Genomic DNA, 27,280 nt, shown 5'->3' with positions numbered 1-27,280 from the left:
GATGCACCAGGGTTCAGACAGGCCATGACTGCTCGGCCTTGGCATCTCATGATGTATTCCCAGAGCTGAGGGATCACACCAACATGGCCACTGAGCTGGGGTGTGGGAGGCAGAGTCAAATCTGCACGGGGAGACCTGGACGCCATCCGGGGTCTAGGCATGTGTGTAGGGCAGCGGGGGCTCCCGGCAGATACAGACCCTGACCGAGCCTATCCTTGCAGCCCTGTGCTGCGCACCCTGGCCCGCCTGAAGCCCACCATGAGCCTGGAAGAAGGCCTGCGCATGGCCCTGCGGGAATGGGAGGGCACGAGCAATTTTGACCGCTTGATCTACTACGACATGGCTGCCAAGTAAGTCAGTCCTGGGCAGAGAGTGGGGGTTGGGGCTGGCTGCGGGACCGGGCTTCAGGGGCTGCTCCCAGATAGCCAAGGCGTCCTTGGCATCCCCGGGAGGCCCTTCCCCTGTGGAAGCTTGTCCCTCCTTTGGTCGGGACATTTCTCCCCACCCCACTCTGGGGCTCCTGACCACAGTGTGAGGGTCACAGTCCCTTATTTTCTGTGACCCTCAAAAGGCTGATATGGGGAATCACTGGGGGCGCTGGGGTCTGTGCCCACCCATTTTCCACCCTCCTGAGGTCTTAGCCGTGAGTGTTCCCTGTCCCTGCCTCATCCAGTGTGGTCCAGACCAGCCCATCTCAATGGGGTCTGTGCTCCCCATACCAGGTTCATGGAGTTTGAGGCTGAGGAAGAGATGGAAGCGCAGAAGCTGCAGTGGATGAATGGAGTACAGGGCCTGCCAACCACTGCCCCACCCAGGCCTGAGCCTCAGGGGGCTCCAGGCCCACCGCTAGGCCAGCAGCCAGGTACCGACCCTGTTTCCCAGCTAATTTTCATAGGCCCAGGTAGGTGCTAGGGTTCCTGCCCTGCCAGGGAGCCTTCACTCTCACGGGGACACCCAGGCCTATGCTCAGTGGACCCCTGTTCCTGGGTTTCTCCCTCTCCCTGAACACATCACACTGCCTGAGGGCGTCAGACTCACCTTTGAAGTGGGTTTGGAGACCCTGGGGACACGGTTGACCCCTCCTCTCTTTGAGGGTCTCCTCATCCCTCACGCAGTTATGGGATTCTATTACACACAGATATAGACACACACCTGACCTGACCCATCCCACAGGTATCAGTCCCCATTTCTGTGCTCAGTGCTGTGTGTCTAAGGGCAATGGACACGGGGTCCCCTCACGTCCCTCTCCCCTTATTCCTCCTCAGCCTGTGTCCCTAAGAAATCCAGACCCCGGGCTCGGGCAGCCTGCCCCAAGACGCACAAACCACAGCGGGCCCCCAAAAGCAAGGCCCCCAAGGAGATCCCCCCTGAGACCGTGCAGGAGAACATGGATATCATGGACGAGAAGCTAACGGCCCCCGATACAGTCTGCGGGGCGCCCCTTGGCCGAAGGGCAGCGGGCAGGAAGGAGCAGCAGGAGGAGGCCGGGACATGCCCTGAGACGGGGCTCCTGAGCTATGTGTACGATCTGTGCTCCCAGGAGGTCTTTGTCACCAAGGTGGGTTTTGGGGACTGCTGTAGGGTGGGGAGGGCGCAGGGTTGCTTCTGTCCAGGGCTTGGTAGTGACATATTTCTACTTGTGTTTGTGTGTATGTGTGCACATGTGTCTCCCTGTGTACAAACATTGGCCCTAGTTTGTGAATTTCTGGGTTTGGTCGATGTGTGAACATCTCTGTGTGTCTCCATCTGTGTGTACTGTGTGGGCTCTGCGCAGAAACGTGTGGATACATGTACATGTGCCTAGAGGTGGAAGAGTGTGTGTCTTTGTGTCATGTGTGTACATGACAGAGACTATGTGAAACCGTCCAAGACTCTGCACTGTGCTGAGAACGGGTGTGTTTGTATCTTAATTCCTTCCTAGTCCGTATGAGAACCCTCACACCCGCTTCCCCCTCCCAGGTCGAGGCAGTCATTCATCCCAGCTTCCTGGCGCACCTGCTCTCCCCAGAATCCCAGCTGGATCTCCTGGACCTGGCTGAGGAGCTCGAGGAGGAGGAAGGACTCACCCCCAAACAGGTGAGGCACATAGGTCTCTGGGATCCATGCAGGACCCAGGGGAATAATGTGAGGGTTTCCTGTAAGGCAATGGGTAGCTGCCCACGGCAAACAGGGGGCATTTTGCATGTGATTGCTGGAAAAGAGTCCCTGCAGGGGACTCAGGGGACAGGTCCCAGGGCACTCAGAGCAGCAGGTGGGTCATGAGTCAGGGAGGGGCGCCTAGCACTGGGGCCTAGTCACTTGGTGCCCTCCCTGCCCAGGCCATGGCCAGAGGCCACCCTTTGAGTCCTCAGGGAAGATGAGGACGTGAATATGGGGTGAGGGAAAGGTTGGTGGGGGTGAGGGCCCTTAGTGGGACAGAGATCTGGGTTTTCTACTCTGGGAGGAGTCGCGGTCACTCTCTGTCCCTCCCTGCACCCCCACATGCCCACACTCTCATTCCTCCCTTCAGATTGTGGAAAAGCGTCTACAGACTGCGCTGGACAAGGAGGTCCAGAAGGCTTGTCCCCAACACCAGCTGACTCCAAAGGACTCAAGTCCATCTGAGAGTGCAGCAGGTCACTGCAACTCAACCCCTACCTGGGGCCATAATCCAGGGGCCAGCGCTGAATCCTGTCCCCCTGAGACTGACTTTGGACACGCCTCAAGGCCTGTGCAGGCTGAGGCCACTGGGATGGCACCTCGAGCCTCTGTCCTCTCTTTGGGGAGCCTGGAATCCCCATCCCTTCAGGCAGAACAGGCCCCCTGTCCCGGCCTCGCTGCCCCTACTCTGGACAGCAGTGTCTCCCTCATGCTGGGAGAGGCCCCTCCTGGCCAGGGGCCACATGGGGCAGCAGAGGGCTCCAGTGAGGAGGAGGAGGAGCTGCCCTGCCTGGCCTTCCTCCAGGCCTCTCAACACAGCCTTCTGCCCTGGGGCTTCCCCATGAGCCCTGGCTCAGACACTGGCCCCCGCTGCCCGAGGGCCTGGGGGGCTTCTCAGACCCAACCCACTCAAAGAAGGGCCTGCAATCCTGCTGCCCCTGCTACTGCCCCTTCCAGGAAGCGTCCTCTGTGTGGGAGAGCAGGACTGGGCACTACTGAGAAGACCCCCTTCCCTGGGGAGCACCCCAGGGTGTCTGGGGACTCAGCCTTGACTGTGGAGCTGGTGGGCCCTTCCCTGCCCCCAAAGAGAAGGTTCCAGCCTGCTGTAGCCCAGAGGATTACAGTACAAGATGGGTACAGCATCCAGTAGGACACCGGGGGACTCCCTCCCGAGCCTGGCTGCCCCTAGCAGCCTTGTCTTCCACCTGATCTTCATCCAGCTAGGACTTCTCTGTATTGTTTGGCGGGCCCAGTGGCGGGGTTGTGCTGGAGCAGCCCCTTTGTGTCATTGTGTAAATAGTTAATAAATTTCATTTCATTGAAAACACTCTTGGTATCTCCTGTCTCTCATGCTCCTTGGACAATCCTGAGATGAAAACAGGTAAGGGCGTTAGAGGGGTTGGGTCCTGTGAGACATTGTGCTCCCTGGAGCAGGGAGGAGTCCTCCCCACCCTTAGGGAGATGTGCTCAGTTTCACCAGACCCACCCAATTCTGTGGACATACGCGAGGCTCAAGTTTGCTGCCTTTTCCTTGGAATTCATCAAAAAGCACATCAAAGATTGAGGGCATCCCGCTGGGAAAAATCACAGCATGGGAGAGAGCAACACAAAGGAGCTCTCACAGATGTGGGAGACAGACTGTTTCTATTTCTTCCCTGAGTCCGTGGGTCACACCCAACAGTGACTGCTCTACAGAGCTCCTTGTTCTAGGACTCACTCCTGGTATAGCTCAGGGGACAACGTGGTGCTAGACATCAGTAGAACGAGGGCTGTACACATGCAACACAAGCACCTTAATGTGTATACAATTTTCCCAATTCTCAACATTCAATTTGATTTGTTTTAGTGTCACACAAAATGGTTGCTGGAGCTTACTCTGGCTCTGCCCAGGAAGTAATCCTTTCTGGGCTCAGGGGACCACATGGAGTGCCAGGAATCAAATCCAGGTTGCCCATTTTCAAATCAACTGCCCCATCAGCTGTACTACTTATTCAGTTCCAAAATACCTTTTAAAACAATTTCACCACACTTTAAAATAGAGCTTGTTTCCTCAGAAGGTGTCCATAACCTCCTCCACTCAGCCATCACCCTTTCTCTTCCCATTGATCTTTGAGTCTTGAACCACATATTCCTTTCTTCCTCTAGATTCCCACACTCTGGCCATCTAGCTTTCTGTGGCCTCTTTCACTGAGAACAGCTTTTCCTGGTCCACCTACATCAGCACATGTCCACAGTTCAAACGTCAACTACAGAATCATATTCCATGTGCAGTAGGGCTACATCTGGCAATTCCTTCAATGGTTGATGAACAGTGAACTTCTTTCTACTCCCTTGTACTAGCTAACAGCAGGTACACAGATTTTAAGTGAGGTTCTCAAATAATTTTATTGAGAACGCAAGCCTGGGAAAAACCCTCTCACTGCTGGCAAAGAACACCAAATTTGGGATTGTGGAGTAGAGGTTTTATGCACTGTGTAATGCAAACCAAGCACGAAGGTTCTGATAACTGTATTAGGGATGCAACGATTTGTGTTATCCAGAGAACATGTGTCCTCTCTTGGTGTTTTCTTTGCACTAAGACAAACAACAAGGCCCTTAAACTTTCCTTGTCTGTCCCATCTCGACTTCTGGAACTGAGCATGGTGTCCTGAACCTGCAGTTTTCTTTATCCCTGATAGTTCAGGATCTATATTGCCTTTGGTGCTCTGTTACTTTCTGCCTATTTGGAGACAGTTCAAAATCACAGGTAGTTCCTGTCAGGAATGGTTTTTTTTTGTTACGCAAAATAATTTTTTAAATTTTATTTTCATAAAGTTATTCACAATAATGGACTACATTCAATATTTCAATCCCACCAACATTAAAACATCTCAACACCATTATTTCTAAGCTTACCACCACCACCACTCAAGCCTGCCTAAGAGACAGATACTTTATTTTGTATAGCTTATTATGAATAGCATGAGAAATCACATGGCCACAAAAGTGGCTGCACGCCCTGGAATTCTACAATTTTAAATAATTAGTGTCCGAAGAAATCTCTGCAGCTAGCTGCTCGATTCTGAGATTCATTTTGGAGTCTTTGGATCATGGCCATTACTGAGCTTAAATGGCACAAGGAGGAAGGCAGTTCATGAGCGTGACATTGAGGCGAGGAGATGGGAAGGAGCAGCTGTACCTGATCCCTTGAGGACTAGAGTTAGCAGTCACTGGTCTAACATACCTGGGTTTTCCATTGCGCTCTGGATTCGTAAGGGGCAGGTAGAGGGACAGCACCTGCCCCTGTCTGAGGCACCCCGGTGAAATCGGCCTGCTGCAAGATCAGGAGACATCTCTTTAGCAAGCGTCCTGGTTCTGAGATTCATTTATTGTTGTGAATGATTTCGGGTAACCTTGAGGCTCCTCCACAGCACCAGTAGCTTCTGATGTGAAATGGCTCAACATGCCTGATCATGCATTTGGTCCCTAGAAGCAAGAACAGTTCCTGGGAACCACACCAGTTTTGTTCTTTAAAACTCTTTAAAACTCTTAAAACTTTAAAACTCTTTAAAGCTCTCTAAAACTGTGATCAGTGTGGTAGAAATGAGGTATATCCAGACTCTATGGCACAAATGAAACAAGGCAGTCAGACCTTTCTACTGCTCCTGCATGCTCCTTTATGGGCACACAAAGTCCAGCATCCAGACTTCAGAGCAGATCAGCTGCCCTGCAGGGGACCCAGATACAGCAGCGGGGCCTGTGCTCATTCCCATAGACTAGCCCATAACCTCCAGGTTGTTCCTGTTGGCGAGCTCCTTGCCACCTAGCCCAACCCCAGCAACCGCTGGGAGTTTAAACAACACTGACGTGTCTGGAGAAAGCTCTGCTCTCCACTGGGGAGCACTGAGGAAGCCCTGCAGTCACAGTCAGGGAGCTGAGGGGTCCCTGGGCTCTTCCTCCTCCATGGAGCAGACCCTAGAGGGGCAGCCGGGTTGTGGAGCTGGGTTGGATGGAGGAGACTCTGAGGTGGTGGTGCTGATAAAGGACCTGAAAAGTTGGATCAAGCATCTGGAAAGCCCTGGGGACCTGGCTTTTACCTGTTAGAGCAGGGATAGCAGCTTGCTGAGACCAGCTCTTCATTCCTTTGAAGAGGGCGGGGAGTGAGGGTGGAAACGGGTCTATCTGGGGCTTGGGAGGTATTAACACAGTCTGCTCCCAAGAAAATGCACATCTCAAAATCCCTGGAGAGCGGACCATGTTTTATGTGACCAGGATAAAGATTGAGGGGTGCATTTTCATGGGATAGGTGGAAAACAATGGTCTCATGATCAGGCCTTGAGGATCCTGGAGCCCCAGAAGAGTCTCGCTGTTTGTGTCAAGTTCTTGGGATTGGGTTGTGTCAGACTAAAGCCATCCCAGAGCACATGCAGGTACACCTGTGACCGTGCCTGGAAAACACTTGCAGGTGTTCCTTGCATTGATGGTGCTTCAGCAGGCTTTGGTGCCCTCTTTGCCCAGGTCCTGTGCTCTCTGTATGTGTTGTCTCCAAAACAGGCCACCTGGGATAGGCTCCGGAAAAGGCAGCAGCCTCTGCAGTGGCCTAAGGGCCATGTTCCACACCCCACAGTTGGAACAGCTCTGGTGAGAGTCCAAACTGCACATCCAGGTGTGGGCTAGGTAAGGGCTCAGGCACTGGATCATGGAAGGGAAAACAAAACCCGCACCAGAGCTAGGTGAGAAGAGTTTCTGCAAACCTGTGTAGGCAGGTTCAAGCTGTGCAGGGGCTAGGGACTTACATGAGTAGATGGTCCTCAACTCTGGGCCAGAGGAGAAGTCCTTGCGAACCCTTACTTGATGGGGCTGGATCAAACCCAGGTTCTAGTAGAAACTTGGTATGTGGATGACTCTAGTTATGGCCAGCCAGATGGAGGCCAGTGTTAATCCAGCCTTCTACAGAGGGGACTTGGTGTGGTCCCAAGAGGAGGTAATGTGTGCCCTCTGGCAGGACATGCACTCTTGGCCTCCCTGCGAGTTGCCAGGCTGGGCTCTGCTGAGGGACCTGTGACTCAATGCTGCCCAGGTGACACAGGGCCTGGATACATGCCACCCGGTGGCTGCCTGCCAGGCTGCTGCATGCTGGCTCCAGAGCTCTATGGGTGGCAAATCGGGCTTGGTTTGACCCCTACACCCTGGAGAAGGAAGCAGTGCTATGGGCCTCAAAGGTGTTTCCAGCGATCAGACCCATTGACAGGGACAGCTCAAACAAAAAAACACAAACGGGACTTCATAAAATTAAAAATCTTCTGCCTAGATAACAACAATGGTCTACAATGAAAGGACACCAGACTGAACTGGAGATAATGTTCATGTGCAACACATCAGGTAAATATGAATATCCAAGATCTAGAAAGTACTCAAGAGGACTCACCCCCCTCCCCCAATTCACAAACCCTATTTAAAAATAGTGAGAGGAAAGAAATAGATGCATCTTTAAAGTCGACTGATGGCCATGAAATAAGACATGAAAAAGGGTTCATTATCACGTGTTGTTGGTCTTCACTGGGCTGGAGCAATAGCACAAGAGGTAGGGTGTTTGCCTTGTACGTGGCTCACCTGGGTTTGATTCCTCTGTCCCTCTCAGAGAGCCCAGCAAGCTATTGAGAGTATCCCGCCATCTTGGCAGAGCCTGGCACTCTACCGTGGCATATTCGATATGCCAAAAACAGTACTAACAAGTCTCACAATGTACACATTACTGTTGCCCACTCAAGCAAATTGATGAACAACGGGAGGACAGTTTTACAGTGCTATCACTTACTCTCAGTGAAATCCAAATCAAGATGATAATAAAGTATCATATCACACAAAGGAGAATGACATCTGTCAGGGAAAAAAAAGTGGGCACAATCTGTGGTGTTGTTGGGATGTGGTGGAAAAGGAATCCTTACCTGCTGTTGTTGGGAATGTTGTCTGGCTTAGCTCCTGTGGAAAACAGTTTGGAGGTTTCCCAGAAAAGTAAGAACAGAGCTGCCATATGATCCAGCAATGCTGCATTTTGATATTACCCCCAAGACACAAAAACATTCATTCAAACGAACAAATGCACACCATTATTCATTGCAATACTCAACACTATAGCTAGACATGGAACCAACTTAGGTATCTAACATCGGATAAACAATTCATGAGAGTATGATATGCAAACACAGTGCAGCTATAACGGAAGGTGACGTCATACAGTTTGCCACAAGCTGAATGGAACTGAGTGAGTCAGAAGGAGGACAAATGCCACAGACAAATGTCACTTGTCTGTGGTATATAGAAGAACAGGGTAAGGAATGCAAGGTAACAAATGGGATACCTATATGACCCTTGACCCCTGACTACAGAAGTAAGGAATAAAGGGAAGGAAAAACTGAAGGGAGTGAGAAGAAAACGATGGAGGGTAACTGGGGTAGGGAGCATGCACAGTAGTATAGAGGGGATAGTTTTATCTGTATATTATGTCTGAATAATACAGCTAACAATAGTCTAAGAATAAGACTCAAACTACATCAGCCAAATAAAAAAAATGTGCTCGTCCAGGGGGTATGGTGCTGCCATGAGTCAACCTGCATCTGCGGGGAGAGTGCATCAACAGCCAGACTTTCTCAGTGTCTGGATGGGCTACCTGCCTCCACCCCCCTGTACTTGTGGAAGCCTCAGCAGTTACATCCACACCGCAAAGCTGCCACACAGTTAAAAAGCCTTACCGAGCCTTACCGAGTCAATAAAAATACTGAATTCTCTGAACAAACTCCATGCCCTCTTAGCACCTGTATTGTAAACCATTATGCACAAAAGGAAAAGGAGAGAGAGAATAAGAAGAAAAGTGCCTCCCATAGAGGGAGGCTAGGGATGAGGGATGGGGCGTTGGGGGATGGTGGGAAGGAAACAGGGGACACTGGTGGTGGCAAATGTACACTGGTAGAGAATAGTCATGTGCTGGATCATGATATGACTAAAACCCAACTATGAAGAGTTTTGTATTCGTACATCTCATGGACATTCAATGAAAAAAATTTTAAAAAGTAATGTGGAGTTCATGCCAATTCAATGAGCTTAATCAATGGCTGAATAAATAGCAGTACTCCTACATTAAATATAATGGTAATAACAAAATATACCTGTCAAGGAGACAGGCTGGGGGGTGGGAGGAAGCTTTGGGAAACTGGTGAAGAGAGGTCAACACAAGGGGTGAGATTGTATTGGAACATTGTATACCTCAAAGTCAGCTATGAATAACTATGTAAGTAACAACTCTTTAATGCTTAACAAACTTTTTCTGCATTTAAAAAGGAAAGAATAACTGTAGCATTGAGAGGATCAAAGAACAAATATGATTTCATCATCATGGGATATGAGCAGCTTCCGCCAAACATCACCCTTAAAGTAGTGCCAGAAGGGTCCATCATTCTATCACCATAGTCAGTGGTTCATCATCTGAGGATGCCTGAGGACCACATACCTGTTTTTCTGAAGGGGAGGAGGGAGAGGCACATGGAGTTGATGGAGCCCCGTGAGTGGAGCCATAGCTGTCAGCTGACCTGACTGGAGAGGTAGAGCTTCACCCCCCACCCCTAGCAAACTCCACAGAGAAAGGCTAGGTTTGTGCCAACTAGCAAGACTGGACATTGTACACAGCCCCTTGGCTCTGGACACTTTGCTGTGACAGGTGTGTTCTTTCCCCCACTGCCCTTCCCTCTTCCCTGGGGATTCAGAGTCTTAGGTCAGAGGGAAACCCAGATGCTGTCCATCAACACCATAGACATGGGCTGAGATTGGAAGAACTGCGAACTCTGTGCTCAGGTTTGCCTTCCCTACCCAGGGCTGTGGGTGGCTAAGGGAAGCTGTCTCTGGCCTGCCTTTCCCCTCTTCCAAAAAGGACCCCAAAGAAACTCAGAAGTAACGGCACAGCATCACCTGCTTGTATTGGAAGAAGAGGCGATTGAGAAATCACAAGCTTGCAGGCTTCAAAAGAATGAACCTGTGAGGAAGCACTCACATTCTTCTCAGTGCATGTGGAACGATGTCCAGTTCAAATCAATCACAGACCTCTACAAAAGTATCAAAAATATTTAAATGAAATTAAGCATCTTTTCCCACTACAAAGTGACGAAGGAAAAAAAATAAATCCAAAGCAAACAGTAAGAATCACACTATACAGACGCAGAACAAGATTCTTCTGAAAAACTTTTAAAACAGTGAGGAAATAAATAAGATATATGAATATTAACAAGAGACACTGCAAAAAAAACTAAGGTATGAGGCAAAGAAAGTGATGGGAATGAAGGAAGATCAAAGAAATACAGGCCTACCTTTCAAAAAACAGAGGAATAAGTAAGAAAGTCTCAAAAAATCAATTTGAGCTCACATGTGAACACTATGGAGATGGATAAATCAAAAAATTAGCAGAAGGAAATGATAAAAACCTGATCATAAATAAACAAAAATTTAAATGACATAAGAGCCCATATTATTTGAATCTCCTTCCTACAGAGCCTGGTGGATGTGATGGCAGAAAGAAATTATTATCTCATGCATGCTTCTTTTTCTAGAAACTCATAAATGACAAAGTAAGGGCCTTTGATTGTAGATTTCTGAGATATTCTCTCTTTATTTTTTTAATTTTTTTTCTTGTCCCTTTTTGTTTTTGGAACATACCTAAAGGTGCTCAGGGCCTACTCTGGGTTCAGAAGTCATTCCTGGCATTGCTCAGAGGACCATCAATGTTTACTGCATCAAAGCAGGATTTAGTCAGATGCAAGTGAGTGCCTTTACCCCAGTACCTAGCTCTGGCCTTTCTTTCCTTTTTTTACTTCTTTTCTTTTGGGGTCATACCCAGCGATGCACAGGGTTTACTCCTGGTTTATACACTGAGGAATTACTCCTAGTGGTGCTCAGGGAACCATATGGGATGCTGGGAATAGAACCCGGGTCAGCCAGGTGTAATGCAAATGCCCTTGCCACTGTACTATTGCTCCAGCCCCACTTCTTTGCATTTTAACATAGGTTTCGGCACAGAAGATGAAAGACAGGGTCTTCAGCTGCCTCTGATCTCACCTGTAGATTCGTCTGACAGAAGAGACATTTCACAGCAGAAGGAAATGTGAATTTCATTTTCTTGTGTATTGTTCACTAGTGTGATAATGGGTCTCAGGGATCTGAGAGCTCAGATGGACACAGGGAGGACATGAAGTAAAGAACTGAAACATCACTGACCACTCACGACAAGGAAGAAGCTTTGCGACAGAAAATCAAGAACAAATTGGAAAACTCTCCAAATCAGCATATATATTATTGTAGATTTCAAAAGGGGAGGAAAAAATTACTACAGTAAGCCAAGAAAAGCAGGAGAAAGAATCTAATTTCCAGACTTAGCAATTCATAAGAAATTTCCACCAATCCCAGACACATAAAGAGAAATATAAAATTGGTTTTGACAAAGGTGCAAAAGTAAAATTCTTAGCTATGATAGAAAACACAAAATTAATCAGCTTAAAAATGAATAAACTGAACTTCATCAACATTTAAAACTCATATTTGGAGTAAGATGGTTTTCATGGCAAGTGGTCACCACGCTACAGTTTTCCATCTTTACAACTTCGTCTTATTGAGAATGATATTATCCAAACGGGACTATACATGCTATGAAAATGAAATGTTATAGAAATGACTACTCACTAAATGACTAAGCAAAATCCACTTGACATGCAGTTATAGAATCAATGTTTCTTATCTTGGATTTTAGCATTTGGTACAATGGATTCTACTATTTTCCCTGATGATTCACTCCCTGAGGATCTTTCAGATTATTTCCAATGAAAGTCATTACTGAAAAATTCCAAATTATACTGAAAATTTTGGAATTGTCCCTTCTAATGGGTGAATTTCATGACATGAATTATATCTCTGTAACAAGCTAAGAAGCGTATCCCTTATCTAGTGGTGTGGCTTGCCCTTCCTGGGTTTAAGCATGCGCCATACAATCCTGCCTTCCTGAGTCTCTGCTGGCTCCTTGGGTCTCCCGTTCTGCTCCAACATTCTCATCTAAGGACGAATTCACTCCCCCAGCTCCAGCTGCGCCATCGGCCCTTACTAAACTCTGATGTAGACCTCTCCAGCCCAAATCTCTTCCAAAAGCCAAGTGGAGTTCCTAGTCCCTCTCTTGAGGGAGTAGAAGCACTCAGATCCTCTGTGGACCCTGCTCCAACTCTCCAAGGCCTGAGCAGGTCAGAGTGCAGCTAAGGTAGGGTGTGAGAGCTGGGGTCAGAGGGGGTTAGGGTGGGGACAGGGAGGGGTCAGGACAGGGATAGCACAGGGGAAGGTCCAAAGTCAAGGAGGGCTCATGAGAGACCTGTGTCCAATGGGGAAGATGGGATTAGAGAGGTCATATTTTAGGGTTCAGAGGTCAGAGGGGTGCAGTCAGGGCTGAAGCCACTCTGGCCATGGGCATGGAAACTGGAAGCCCCTGCAGGAGTTCCAGCCCCTCAGCCCTCGGCTCAGCAGGTGCTTGGGGCACCCTGGTCTCAGGTGAGCAGATGGCCTGTGGGCGGGGAACAGCCGGGGTAGACTGGCCCATCAGTCTCCTCTTTTTTCCTCTCTGTGTTCCCCAGTCTTTGAGCGGGCAGCTGCCCACAGCGTCCACACGGTTGGGGCACCCGGCCCACCCTGTCCAGGTCACATGGCCCACTGCCCCTTGCGGAGACAGCGGGGAGGTGGAGGCAGGACACTAGTACAGCCCCGCACACAAAGCTAGTGTCTGGGCCAGGGGTGGGGGTGGGGGGGTGCTGCGGGCATGGGGTCTCCGGGATGCAGCTGTGACCATCTGTGGCCACCACATCCCTTCCTCGCATTCCACGGGGCTTGCTCACTGTGTGCTCTGCTGTCCATGTTCCTGCTGCCCAGGCTTCAGACAGGAATATCAGACAACAAGCTACCCTGTCACTCTGGAACTGGTTGACCGCTGCTTCTGCTTTCCCACTGAGAAGTGGTCAAGGCTCTACCAGAGAGGAAACGGGGACGTCCTGTTTACCACATGGCATCGGGCTGGTCATCACAGTATGCAGGAAGCCCAGGGGGTATGGATGATCTCTGGTGGCCACGAGGCCGTGGAAGGCCAGTGGCCATGGCAGGGCAGCCTGCAGTACCAGAGCATTCATCCCTGTGGAGCTGTGCTCATTCATTCCCACTGGGTGTTCTCTACCACCCACTGCTTTACAAAGTGAGTTGTTTCTCAGGTCCTAGCAGCCGGGCTTGCAGGGGGAGAGGGTTAAAAGTTTAGAGCCCCTGCATCCTCAAGACTGTGTGCTGGGACAATCTGTGTCCTTCTAGTCCAAGTTTTTTTGCCTGTGACCTGTCCTCTCCTGTATTGTCTTCTCTCCTCACCTGATTTTGCTCATCTTCTATCCTCATCCCTGTGCCTTTCCCTGACACAGGTCTGCCCCCTGAGATGGCAGTGTTCATTCTGCCTCCCAGGAGCAATGTCAGCTGGCTCTGTGTCACCTCACACCACGGCTTCTCTCAATGTCCCTGCAATCCTGGTTGTCAGAGGGAGGCTGGAACCTGGGATGCAGTGGCAGATGCTGTTGTTCTGTAGGTCTCTGGCCTGGGGTCTCTGCTCACATGTCTATTGGTCAGCTGCATGGACACTAGATATGGAGTACCTGACCTTGAAGAAGAACAGAGCTGATCTCTGTACTGGGTTCGGTTGGGTGTTCCCAGTGGTTTGGGAGTGGCAGTAACCAGGAGTTGGATCTTTGGTACATACAGAGGACCACAAGCATCTGCTTTTTGCTGTGTCCCACTGGAGTCCCACTGTGCATTAGGTTGGCTTGACCCACCTCACTGTGTCTCCATTTAGTCAGAGCAGAAGTTCCCCCTGTGGGTCAGAAGGGCTGACACCATTGGAGTGGAGAACTCAGATGCGCAGGCTCCAGTGTGCATGAATCAATTTGTGGATGCGAGAGTTTGGTTACCGGCTGTGTGGGGAGGAATTTCCAGGTGAGTGAGTGGAAAGGTGGAATGTTTCGTCCCTCATGGTCAGAACACAGGACATCCTGCACGCATGGTCTCCTTTGACCAATGATTTTGTGCAGTTTCACAACAGGTGAGTACCAAGGAGTGAGAAAAAGGAGTGGTTCAAGAGCAGTTTGGTCATAAGGAGGGTCAAGAGGCAAGATGGAGCCAGGGCACTCTGCATGTGTCCAAGGTAGGTCAGGATTGTCCAGGCCCATGGGACCTGAAGCCCTCCGTGATCCTTTCCAATAGTGGGTGTGTGCTGAGTTGTGATTAAACCGCCCTGATTGCGAGAGAGAAGTTCTGACAGAAAGGGAGGGTTCTGTGCGGTGGTGCAGACAAGGCAGTGCTGGGGGTCAGATGATGGTGGAGAGGCACAAGCTGCCATCTGCAGAAGATGATGACTGTCACCTTCCCTCCTGCAGGAAGTCTCAGGCCCCTGAGGATTACTGGGTGTGTTGGGGAAGTACCCAGCTCTACCAGGACACCCAGTAGGCCAGGAGGGTGGCTGTGAACTGCATTATCATCCATCCAGACTTTTAGAAGCTCCACCATTTTGCACCGGTGTTACAACTGCACCAACCTGTGAACTTCAGCTCCTATATCATCCCTGTATGCCTTCCAACCCCTGGCATGGAGCTGCTTCTTGGCACATCTTGTTTGATAAATGCCTATGGAAAGCTCTCTGAGGTCAGTGAGTGGTTATGGTGTGGGTGTGGATGGGAGACAGGGACTAGGATTCTAGCTCATCAAAATCTCTAGTTAATGTGGAGGCCTATGCACCTTGTGCCTCTGTGCCTTATTTCCTGAGAATTGGACTCTTCTCGTTCCTCTTGTGAAAAATGTGTCCTTCTGAAAGCTTCAAGTTACTCAGGTCGAAGACACTGAAATTCTGGGTCCTTTGCTTTTGGGAGTCAGGAATCTGGAAATCAAAGTTTCTCTGTCTTGGGTGTAAAATCTTAACTAATAAGTGAATTGATGTAGGGTTTCTCAAAAATGCTGTTTAGGTGACCTGAGAACTCCTCTCAGTGATGTACGGCCCACCTTCTCAGTTTGAGGATACAGTGTTGTTAGGTTCTGCAGTGACAGAGTTAACCAGGCCACCTCAGTGAAAACTGGGCGAAACCTCTAGGCCACATCTGGTTGTGCTCAAGGGCCTGTAGGGCTTTATCTTGATGCTCAAGGAACATGTCATGTAATAAATTACATGTAATAAATTAGAGATATAACTAGCAACGATTTTGGGAGAAGCATGTATTTCACACATCTGTTCTCTTCTATCCCCTTGGTTCTAGTATTTCAATTTGATGTAGATCAGACATGACTTTATCAACTCAATTTGTCTGAGTATTCCTCTTTCTACTGTGAAATACCTTAATTTTTCCATGGCCATAGAAGGAACATGTAAAAGTAAGAAAAAAGCTCTTGGAGAACCTCGGGGAAGAACGATGATGACCTAAAATCATCTCAGTCCCATCACCTAAGTTTTGTTCTTCTCCTTACCTGTGTCTCCTATCTGCATCTTGGATTTGTCAGGTGAATGGAGTAATAGGGTGAATACAGGGCAAAACTTTGTGGAGGTTTTCAGTAAAATGAGGAGAAGTATAAAAATTTGCATAAACTTGAACTTGTTCAGAGAAGTGTGTTTATACATTAGTGAAATATTGATGCATAATGATTAGGGAAAAGGAAATATTGATTTATCTTTTCAATTTTTTATATTTATAAAGTTGTTCACAATAATTTATTACATTAAATATTTCAACACCAATCCCACCACCATGTACCTTCCCGCCACCATTATTTTGAATTATATCTTTAACTTTATATTTTTATATCTTTATATCTTTATGGGCTGAAGCAATAGCACAGCGGGTAGGGCGTTTGCCTTGCACACAGCCAATATGGCCGACCCGAGTTCGATTCCTCTGCCCCTCTCAGAGAGCCGGACAAGCTACCGAAAGTATCTTGCCCACATGGCAAAGCCTGGCAAGCTTCCTGTGATGTATTCGATATGCCAAACACAGTAACAAGTTTCACAATGAAGGCGTTACTGGGCCCGCTCGAGAAAATCGATGAACAACCGGAGCACCGTGGACCGTGATATCTTTATATTTATCTTTCTTTTTTTCTGTCTGTCTGTCTTTTTCTTTCTCGGTCTCACCCAGCAATGCTCAGGGGGTTGCTACTGGCTCAGCACTCAGGAATTATTTCTGGGGATGCTCAGGGGACCATATGGGATGCTGTGAATCAAACGTGGGTCGGCTGCATGCAAGACAAACACTTTACCTGCTGTGCTATTGCTCCAGCTCCCCAATTGCCTTTATTTCTAAAGTCATTATTTGGTACACTGCTTCTCTTCAAAAGTGCTACAGGCATTTCAGACAGATCATATCATCCGGAAATGGGGTACAAAAGCATTCCAGATTCTTGCCTGAATCAGTGGCAGGAACACTTCCTTCCTCGTAACCAGCCCCCAACTATACATGCACATGCACGCACACACACACAAACACACACACACACACAAACACACACACATGCTCGCAGACACACTCATACTCTCACTCAGTTATACAAGCTTATGCTGCGTTTGTCTTGAGGTCCAGGAGCATGCCACAGACTTATCATTAGTCAGCCTATAGAATTTCAGACAATCAGCTTCTGACTTTTATGGGCTTAGCTGTGACCAGGTGGCCTCACCTCCAGTGCTCCCATGCCAGCCCGCCATCACAAACATCCTTCTGCCCATTACTTCCTCTCCCCTTCTCCTTTCTCTCTAGAAACTTCTTTGTTTTCACTGGGTCTGCAAGGTAGAGTTGTCATTTCTTCGTTATTGCTTGCCTTAGGAAATCACTTTTACATTTGAGCAAAATCTGTTAATTGTCTTTGGATAACTAATTAGTAGTGGTAGTTTAGAATCATATGGAGTTTCTGTATTAATTTTTTAAGGACTGCATATCATTATCCCTAGCAACTACACTAATTTCATTCCCAGTACCAGAGCCCTTTTCTCCACATCCTTGCCAACAATCATTTCTTCTTGAACCACTTTCCCAACTATGAGCCATTTCCGTAGCTATAAGTAATTTTGAATTTTTAAATGTGTCTGTGCGCCATCTTTGAGGAAGTGTCTGTTTATGTCTTTTGAATAATTTTTACTGTATTTTTTTCTGTTTTTTGGTTATATGAGTTAATATATTCTGGGTATTAATCCTTCGTTAGGCATGATGATCAAAGAGCTTTTGCCTATTGCTCAGTTGCTTTTATTTGTTTGTTTGTTTATTTGTTTCCATTGTAGTTTCCTTTTCTTTATAAATGCGTTTAGTTTTATGTTGTCCCATTCTATTGGATAACATTGGGTGTCCTTGCTCTTCCCGCAGAGAGCTTAGGTTTTTTGAGCTGCTCCCACAACAGTGCCCCTGAGGCATACCCAATTCCATCAAGCACCAATAATCCTATATTACTTTTCTCTTTCCTTCATGCCATTTGCAAGGATTATTTAGCAATGTCCATTTTGTATAGACACAGAAAGACAGTTGATTGCTATGCTTCGTAACATGGAAGTTAATTGGCTCCAAAATAATATTTACTCCTGGTCATCCATATTTACTTGACTTAAGCCTCAGTTTCACTTGGTTCCTAGCTCTCCAAAAGCAGGATACTGACGAAGGGACTGGATGGGCCCAGGGTAAGCTGAAAACTACCCTGGCATTGGAAAGAGACAGGCTAAGTGTATGAAGTATAATAAGTTAAGAGCATCATCAGGTAAAAGACTCTGTCATGACCCAAGAAGAAGTTACTGAATAAGGACCCTGCTGAGGTTAGGATCAACTAGCCTGGCCTGAGAACTGTGGTTTGGAATATATAGCAAGATGTCCCAGGAAGATCCAACCTTTAAGCTTAATATAGTTCTTACTGTGTTCATACAAAAATGACTAGAAATTTTATAAGAAGTTACTATGGTTGTTCAAATGGATTACTTACTAGCTGAGGAAAGGAGAAAGCAATATACCCTAAATGCAATCCCGCCCTTGTACAGCTCTCCTAGTAATCTGGAGTGCTCCTAGTTATCTGAAGTGCTGAACCCTCAGATGAGATTTTGTCCTCGAGTTAATCTCCTAGAACATCCCCTGAATGACTAGCTTTATCTCTGTTTGATGTTCTGATATTGTTCAACCCCTCCCATGTGTACCCCCATCCTTCATGATTTCTATATTACTATACTGTAAGGGGAAAGAAGGGTCTAGGAGGATGAAAAGGAATCCAAGGACGATGACTGGAAGTAGAGGACTTTTAGATCTATGAAGAGACTAGGATGACAGAACTATGATGACTGGGACTACGAGCAAAAGTACAACGATGGTTTTGCAGTAAGGAAAGAGATCAGACTACACTGGGGAGGAGAGAGAAATAAACTGGCTACTGACAAGTCTGGGGCCCAGTTCCCCTGTTCCTGCAATCCTTTGTACATCTCTTGCTGTCATCTAGCCTGAAAGGTGGCTCTCGGCCACCAAACACTTGAGTCCCACATGTGTTTCCACTCCTTTATTTGGAAACTCACACCATTCGTGTATTCTTGATTGCTTTTCCCTCCCCACTGGAGATGTGTCTGAATGTATTCCTAATGTTGAAATCCCAGAATATACCCCCTAACTTTTCTTCTGTGTGTTTTATGATTTTATAGACAACATTTCTCTGTATGTGTTTCTCTGTGTGTTTGGGCCATTTCTCAGAAATTTCAGGGAAATTTCTGACTCTGGGGGTGAGGGTTTCACTCCTTTAGCTTAAAGGGGACCTGCAGTGTTGGATAGTGACCTTTACTCCTGCATGCAGAACATATGCTCAGCACTTTGACCCAACAATCTCTCTGATCCAAGATCCTTATGTCCAGGCAATATCTCCAGACAGTTCTCCCTGCCCCATGCTCTATATGATTTAGTGTCCACACAACTTTATGAGGGTTTGCTGGAAGACTTCAATGCATCATGGTCTGAAAAGTTAGTGGATACAATTTCTATCTTCCTGATTCTATTGAGGTGTGTTTTGGGACCCAGCACATAGTCTATCTTGGAAAATGTTCCATGTGCACATTTGCCGAAAAGAATGTGTATTTACATTTTGGGGGATGGAAAGGCCTGTATACATCTATTAGCCCTCTCTCTTCCATTTCTTCCTTCAAAGCCTTTCTTCAAAGCCATTCTTCCTCCAAAGGCATTCTTCCATGTCTTCCTTCTGAGTTTTAATCTTGTTGATCTATCCAGAGGTGATAAGATGGTGTTGAATTCTCTAGCTACTATTGTTTTGCTACCAATATCCTCCTTAAAGTTCCCAAGAAGTTGTTTTAAGTGTTTTGGTGGTCCCTCATTGGATGCGTATATGTTTAGGAGCATGATTTCCTTCCTGCTGTACATATTCCTTGATTATTAAAAAAATGGCCTTTGTTGTCCCCTAAAATCTTTTTCAGCCTAAAATCTTTGTTGTTGGATATTAGTATGGCCACCCTGGATTCTTTGAGGGAGTTGTTTGCTTGAAGGATTGTTTTCTATCTTTTGACTTTGAGTCTGTGTTTGCTCTGGCTCTTCAGATACGTTTCCTGTAGGTAGCAGAATGTTTGGTTCAGGTTTTTAATTCATTTTGCCACTCTGTGTCTCTTAGTTGACATTGAGAAAGATTATTGTATGGGGTTTTGTGCCATCTTTCTGTAGAGGTCTGTTGTGCTTGTAGGGATTTGTCTTGTCTTACAGTAGCCCCTTTAGTCCTTCTTTTAAGATTGGTTTTGAGTTTACGAAGTTCCTGAGTTGTTGTTTATTCATGAAATAGTGCATTATTCCTTTGAGTATCATTTTCCTCCTTTCCTGAGGGGCTTGAATTTTGGTGTCAGAAAAATAAATTCTCCCTATAATTTCATCTCCCTACTGAATTTTCTTCACATTATTTTCTAGGTTTAGCTCTAAAATAATTCTTTTTATTTTACTTACCTTTTTATCTCTGAACTAAATATATTCTCCTGTATTTTTGTTGTCTAAAGGTATTAATGCGATGGCAGATGAGTGCTGGAAGCCAGGTGGAAGGGTAACAGGGAAGATGGTGGGTCTGTCATTGGATGGTGGAAAGGGAAGATATATTGGCTGATCGGGAATTTCTATGAGAATGATGGGAGAATGGATGGATAGATGGACAAAGGTGAATGGATAACCAAGGGATAGGAGGGTGTGTGAGTGAATGTACACGAGGAGAGAGAGGCCAAAGGAAGGGTGACTGCTGATCTGGAAGGACGGGAGAAAACTGACTCATGGAGAATGAATGGATCTTGAAAGGGGAGTTGTGCTGGTGATTGCTTCTGCTCTGTGTGTTGCATGCATTGGTGGGGGAATTTGACATTTTTTGTGTTTAATAACAGGGCTGGGTGTTTATTTATGGGAGAGAGATGAACAAAGTAAGATAATTTAGGAGGCATAGGGAAACAGGAGGAGGCTTTTCTTGCTGGTGGGTAGGGGGCTGAGGCAGTGCTGAGGCTCAGCTGGGCTGAGAAATCTTGTTCTTTGGGAGTGCTAGAGAGTGGCAGAGTGAGGTGGGGGTAACTGAAATGCCAAAAGCCTCCTCTGTCCTTTGAGAGCCGGAGACTGGTAGTGAGTTGGAGGCTACAAGGACTCCTGCTGGGATTTTTAGGGAAAAGGATGATTGGCACATTCCCACTCTCCAAGATTAGCCCAGCTCTCAGGCACCAGGGAAGCTGTGACAGCTCACCTCAAAGTAGGTGACTAACATAGTGGAACTGTGTTATGATTTTTGGGTCACACCCAGCGATGAACAGGGGTTACTCCTGGCTCATGCACTCAGGAATCACTCCTGGCAGTGTTCAGGGGACCATATGGGATGTGGGAATCAAACCCGGATTGGACACATGCCAGGCAAATGCCCTACCCACTATACTATCGCTCCAGCCCCTGGAAATGCATTATGATGCCCCTGGAAGTGAAAGTCTGAAATCGAGGTGCAGCCTCTGGTTCCTTTGGATGTTGTATGGCACATGGTCGCCTTGGCTATTCCAGCTTCCAGATGCTGGACCCATTCCTGGCCAAGTACCCCTTCTGGCATACTCAGGGAACAAATCTGAGTCTTCCTCTGTCACCCCATCTGTTCTCTCACCTAAATCTCCTGCCTCCTTCAGCTGAAAGACGCTTACAGAGTGGAGTATCCTGAGTGGCAAGGAAAGAGAATCTGGGGGAGAGGAACTGGCTGGGGAGAGGGGACTGGAGCCATGGCTGGGGTGGGCAATGGACCCTCTGGTGCTGGTGTGGTGGAGGGACACTGTGTCCATGGACCGCTACCACTGTAGCAGTGGGCAGTGCTGAAAGGAGGTAAAGGGATACGCATGATACCCTTTCAGTAACAGTATTGCAAACCATCCTGCCTAAAAAGGAAATGAGAGGGGGTGGGGGGAGACAGGCAGTCAGACAGACAGACATGTGCTCTGGTCCGGTGTGTAGGACACTGTGTCCATGGTCCCCTATCACTGTAGTAGTGAACAGTGAGCAGTGGGCAGTGTGTGGTCTGGTGCTGGTGTGTAGGACTCTGTGTCTATGGGCCCCTTTCACTACAGCAGAGGGCAGTGGGCATTCTGGTGCTGGTGTGCTAGAGGGACACTTTGTCGATGGAACCCTATCGCAATAGCATTAGAAATCATGGTACCAAATATTTTAGAAATATAAAGAATTGCTCATGGCACCCCCAGATCTCCTGAGCATCATATGGGTAGTCTCCCCAACCCCAAGAGAGGAACCAGTCCAGTGGTTGCACATGCATACTGAGGGGCGCAAAGGCCATGTGCTGCCAGACACACGCCCAGCCCAGCACCACTGCCAGGGTGTGTCCTGTCCTCTTGCAGGCCCAGCAGCCAACATAGCCTTCCTGGGGAACATAGCCAAGGTGCCCCGGGCCTCTGCCCAGGCGCAGCACCCACAGAGGGGTCAGTCCTGTATGGGGCAGCAGACAGGCATCTTCTGAGGCAATAAGGCCCCAGGAGGCCCCAGATGTCTCCCAGGGTTTAGCAGCAATGTAGGGTAAACTCACAGGCTTGGTCCCCGTCACAGTGTACGTTCACTGGAGCATTCAAGAGTGACTCCTCAGTACAGAGCCAAGAGGAGCCCAAGCACTTCTGGGTGTGACTCCACTGCCCCCAAATTGTTTTAATATTTCTTTGTTTTAATATTGCTTTGGGGGTATATGTTATTCACTTCCATCTCCACTAATGTGTCCAAACACCAACCGCCACTGATTTTTGTCATGTCTAGTCTGTCCCTTTCCTCTCTACAATGTAATTTTATATAAATTTAAATTCACTAAATATTTTAAGAAACACATTTTATGCTTAACTTTCCATAAATAGTAGCACTATAGCACTGTCCTCCCGTTGTTCATCGATTGGCTTGAGCGGGCACTAGTAATGTCTCACAACAAATTGTGAGGCTTGTTGTTACTGTTTTTGGCATATTGAATACATCACGGGTAGCTTGCCAGGCTGTGCCGTGCAGACGAGATACTCTCAGTATCTTGCCGGGCTCTCATAGAGGGGCAGAGGAATCGAACCTAGGTCGCCCGCATGCAAGGCAAACACCGTACCCGCTGTGCTATTGCTCCAGTCCTCATTAGTAGTAATAAGTGCAAATAATTAAAATGTTTAACACTGAAGAGTTGTTTTCCTACTGTTTCTCAATTATTAGAGTTGTAAGTAGTTTTGAAAAACTATGTAGTAGTCTAATTCCCTGGGAATCTATAAGATCCTGAGTTTCAAATATCTTGTCACTGAAAATAAAGAATGGCTTTCAGACACCGGTTCTACAGGTACCTGGACCATCACAATCACAATCACCATCAGCCTGTTGTTTGTCGATTGCCTTGAGCAGGCACCAGTAATGTCTCCTTTCTAGCACTGAGATTTTTTTTTTTTATTTCTTTATTGAATCACCGTGGGAAAGGTTACAAAGCTTTCAGGTTTAGGTCTCAGTCATGCAAATATCAAACACATTTCCCTTTACCAATACTTATTTTTTACCATGAAAAACCCCAATAAAACCCCACCCCCCACCCCTCCCCGTCCCTGTGAAGCAGATGAATTCTAGTTAACACTCTATCTGCTTTGATTAGATTCATTGTTTCAATAAAAGATTCACCACTATTATTTAGAGTTTACCCCCCCCCCAAATCAGACATGCTGAAAAAGCATTGTGAAGTGATTTGCTTTCTACGGCTGGGTTCAAGAATTAAATGTTGGTTTTGGATTTCTGCTCTTTTACCTATTGACCCTGGAAGTATTTCTACTGAAAGTCAGATAGTTAAGAAATTGGTTTCTGTGTTCTGGAGTCCTGGCCGTGCTGGAGAGCCGCTCGCGGGGGGCAACCGGTGGCCTCGGTAGGGTGTGAAGGGCGGACCGAAACGCCCCCCTTCCCATGAGGTTTTAGTCGCCCCCACACTCCCGGCTCATACCTGCTGTCCACAAGGCTCCCATGTGGCCGCCATCTTTCTTTCCAAAGAGGAGAGGGCGAATGGGACAACACCCTTTCCCCTCCGGCAGACTTGATGGCCTGGATCAATGCAGAGTCCGTTCACTTTTCTGCTCCAAGCTGCTGGGTTCTGCATTAAGTCCTTGTGCTTCTGGGGCCGTGGCCGTGCTGGAGAGCCGCTCGCGGGGGGCAACTGGTGACCTCGGTAGGGCGTGAAGGACGGACCAGAACGCCCCTCTTCCCATGAGGTTTTAGTCGCCCCCACACCCCCGGCTCATATCTGCTGTCCACAAGGCCCCCATGTGGCCGCCATCTTTCTTTCCAGAGGGAGGAGGGCGGAAGGGAGCAACACCCTTTCCCCTCTGGGCAGAAATGATTGCCTGGATTAACGCATAGTCCTTTCACTTTTCTGCTCCAAGCTGCTGGGTTCTGCATTAAGCCCTTGTGCTTCTGGGGCTGTGGCCGTGCTGGAGAGCCGTTCGTGGGGGGCAACTGGTGACCTCGGTAGGGCGTGAAGGACGGACCGGAACGCCCCCCTTCCCATGAGGTTTTAGTCGCCCCCACACTCCCGGCTCATACCTGCTGTCCACAAGGCTCCCATGTGGCCGCCATCTTTCTTTCCAGAGAGGAGAGGGCGAATGGGGCAACACCCTTTCCCCTCCAGCAGACTTGATGGGCTGGATCAACGCATAGTCCGTTCACTTTTCTGCTCCAAGCTGCTGGGTTCTGCATTAAGTCCTTGTGCTTCTGGGGCCGTGGCCGTGCTGGAGAGCCGCTCGTGAGGGGTGACTGGTGACCTCGGTAGGGCGTGAAGGACGGACTGGAACGCCCCCCTTCCCATGAGGTTTTAGTCGCCCCCACACCCCCGGCTCATACCTGCTGTCCACAAGGCTCCAATGCGGCCGCCATCCTTCTTTCCAGAGAAGAGAGGGCGAATGGGGCAACACCCTTTCCCCTCCGGCAGACTTGATGGCCTGGATTAACGCATAGTCCTTTCACTTTTCTGCTCCAAGCTGCTGGGTTCTGCATTAAGCCCTTGTGCTTCTGGGGCTGTGGCCGTGCTGGAGAGCCGCTCGTGGGGGGCAACTGGTGACCTCGGTAGGGCGTGAAGGACGGACCGGAACGCCCCCCTTCCCATGAGGTTTTAGTCGCCCCCACACCCCCGGCTCATACCTGCTGTCCACAAGGCTCCCATGCGGCCGCCATCCTTCTTTCCAGAGAAGAGAGGGCGAATGGGGCAACACCCTTTTCCCCTCTGGGCAGAAATGATGGCCTGGGTTAACGCATCGTCCGTTCACTTTTCTGCTCTAAGCTGCTGGTTTCTGCATTAAGTCCTTGTGTTTCTGGGGCTGTGGCCATGCTCCAAACTTAACTCTGATTTTCAGGGAGAAAGATTGGGTGGTTTACTTCTCATTGATCACTTTGTATATAGAGAGATGTCGCGCGGCCGCGTAAGCGGCCGCGCGTTTTTGAGAAAAAGTCCTCGTTCCCGCATACTCGAGCTGTGTTTGTAGAGGCTTCTGGTCACCAGGGTTCCATCTGGGGGAGGCGGGATGCGGCGCCTACTCCATCTGGAACTTCCCGGTGCTCTCGGCTCTTTTTGGAACCTGTTTTTTCTTTTTTCTTTTCCTCCGGGATCCCGCACCCTCCATGTGTTCCTTCTCTTATTCTGAACGTTTCAAAGATGGCGCTGGGGGGCGGGCTGTGGGCATGACTTCCGGGATCAGAGGTTACCTGGGAGGTGTAGTCCGGCAGATTTGAGAAAAAGTCCTCGTTCCCGCCTACTCGAGCTGTGTTTGTAGAGGCTTCTGGTCACCAGGGTTCCATCTGGGGGAGGCGGGATGCGGCGCCTACTCCATCTGGAACTTCCCGGTGCTCTCGGCTCTTTTTGGAACCTGTTTTTTCTTTTTTCTTTTCCTCCGGGATCCCGCACCCTCCATGTGTTCCTTCTCTTATTCTGAACGTTTCCTCTAGCACTGAGATTTTAAAAGAGCCATATTCAGTGCTCTTTCAGGTGTAGGAGAATGAGACCTATCATTGTTTCTGGTGTTTGGCATATTGAGTATGACACGGGAAGTTTGCCAGACTCTACCATGCGAGCAGGACACCCTCAGTAGCCTGCCCGGTTCTCCAAAGTAAGAACGAGATAATAAGATTAGTGGCCACGCCCTTCCGGGAGCTGGGTTTTTATAGTCTCTGGGACTTAGCCGTTGATGTTTTTTCATATATGATTATATTAGGATTCTTTATTTCCTCAGAAGGTCTTTGCTGCCTCCTTGCAGAGAGCCCTTCCTCCCCAAGCACACACCTTTAAACACTGATGATTCAGCCTGCTGGAGCATGCCTACTCAGGGCTGTTAGGTAACTTCCCCCTGGAAGCAGCCCCATCACCTGCCTGATTTAGAAAACAGTTTCTCAAGGGACCCCAGGAACAGTGGCTCAAGCGAGGCCTCACCAAGAATGAAAGCCTTGCCCTGAGTGCAGATTCATCATCTCACATAAATGGTGATCTCTTACTGTTTGTTTTGTTTTGAAGTCACACTCAGTTGTGCCCAGAGCTTCGTTCTGGCTCAGAGATAACTCCTGACAGTGCTCAGGGAGCCACATAGGATACCTGAAGTGGAGCAGGTTCACCATGTGCACGGTAAGTGTCCTACGTGCTATACTATTTCTTCAGGTCCCCACTTAGGTATTTAAAATAAACAGTTCCTTCTGCTGTTTTGTACTCCAGACAGCATCCTAATGCCTGTTGGCTCTCAAAGAGAAATGTGTGTGCACACAGGACAGGAGACGCCGCAGGGCTAGAGATTCAGGAAGAGGGCGTCCATCAAAATTCTAGTTTCAAGGTATCTTATCCACACCAATAATTCTGCATTCATTGTAGTCAGGTGATCTATGCTTATTTAACAGTCTGTATCCAAAGGGGTTTTGCGGAGGGGGTTTAATGTTCCTTTTTTTATACATGTTTTTATCCTCCATTGTCAGATATAAATTAAGGGGCTGACTCAGATCTGGCTATTTCATGCTTGAAGAAGTTCACAATGAAAGAAGTGTGAACAGAATTAATTGATCTGGTGAGGAAAATATCCCTTCAACTGTAAACTACATTCTATCTTCAGAATCCCTGCCATGAAATTCACCTTCAGTCCAAGACATATTTTGCTTTTGCTCTTTCATTTTGGAGGGGCCACACTGGCTTATGTTCAGGGCTTACTCCTGGTGAGACCAGATGGGGTTCTGGCGACTGAACCCAGATCAGCTCTACCATCTCCAGAAACTCCAAGACATAGTGGCAAGTTTTTGTTTCTCTACTATCATATCTTTTTAAATTCTTGAGAAGCTCCATAACTCAAAGCTGTTTCGTCCAATTATTTTTAGAAAATCCTTTTAACAGCCCATACCAACGGTTTAATCTAATCTTTCCTAATAGTCTCAACTGAACAATCGCCACCTACTTAACTTCAATTTTCAACATGAAACATAGCCAAACCTATACCTTCACTATAACAGAACACTAGTCATAAGCCTAACCAAAGGCTTGACCTAACCTTATCTATTAGCCTTAAGCGAACAATCTCCCTATACTTTACTCTCATTAA

Source organism: Sorex fumeus, unplaced genomic scaffold (assembly GCF_029834395.1).
Source record: "Sorex fumeus unplaced genomic scaffold, SorFum_2.1 ptg000106l, whole genome shotgun sequence".
NCBI lineage: Eukaryota > Metazoa > Chordata > Mammalia > Eulipotyphla > Soricidae > Sorex > Sorex fumeus.
The sequence above is the reverse complement of the archived record's forward strand: the minus strand, read 5'-3'. Positions refer to the sequence as shown.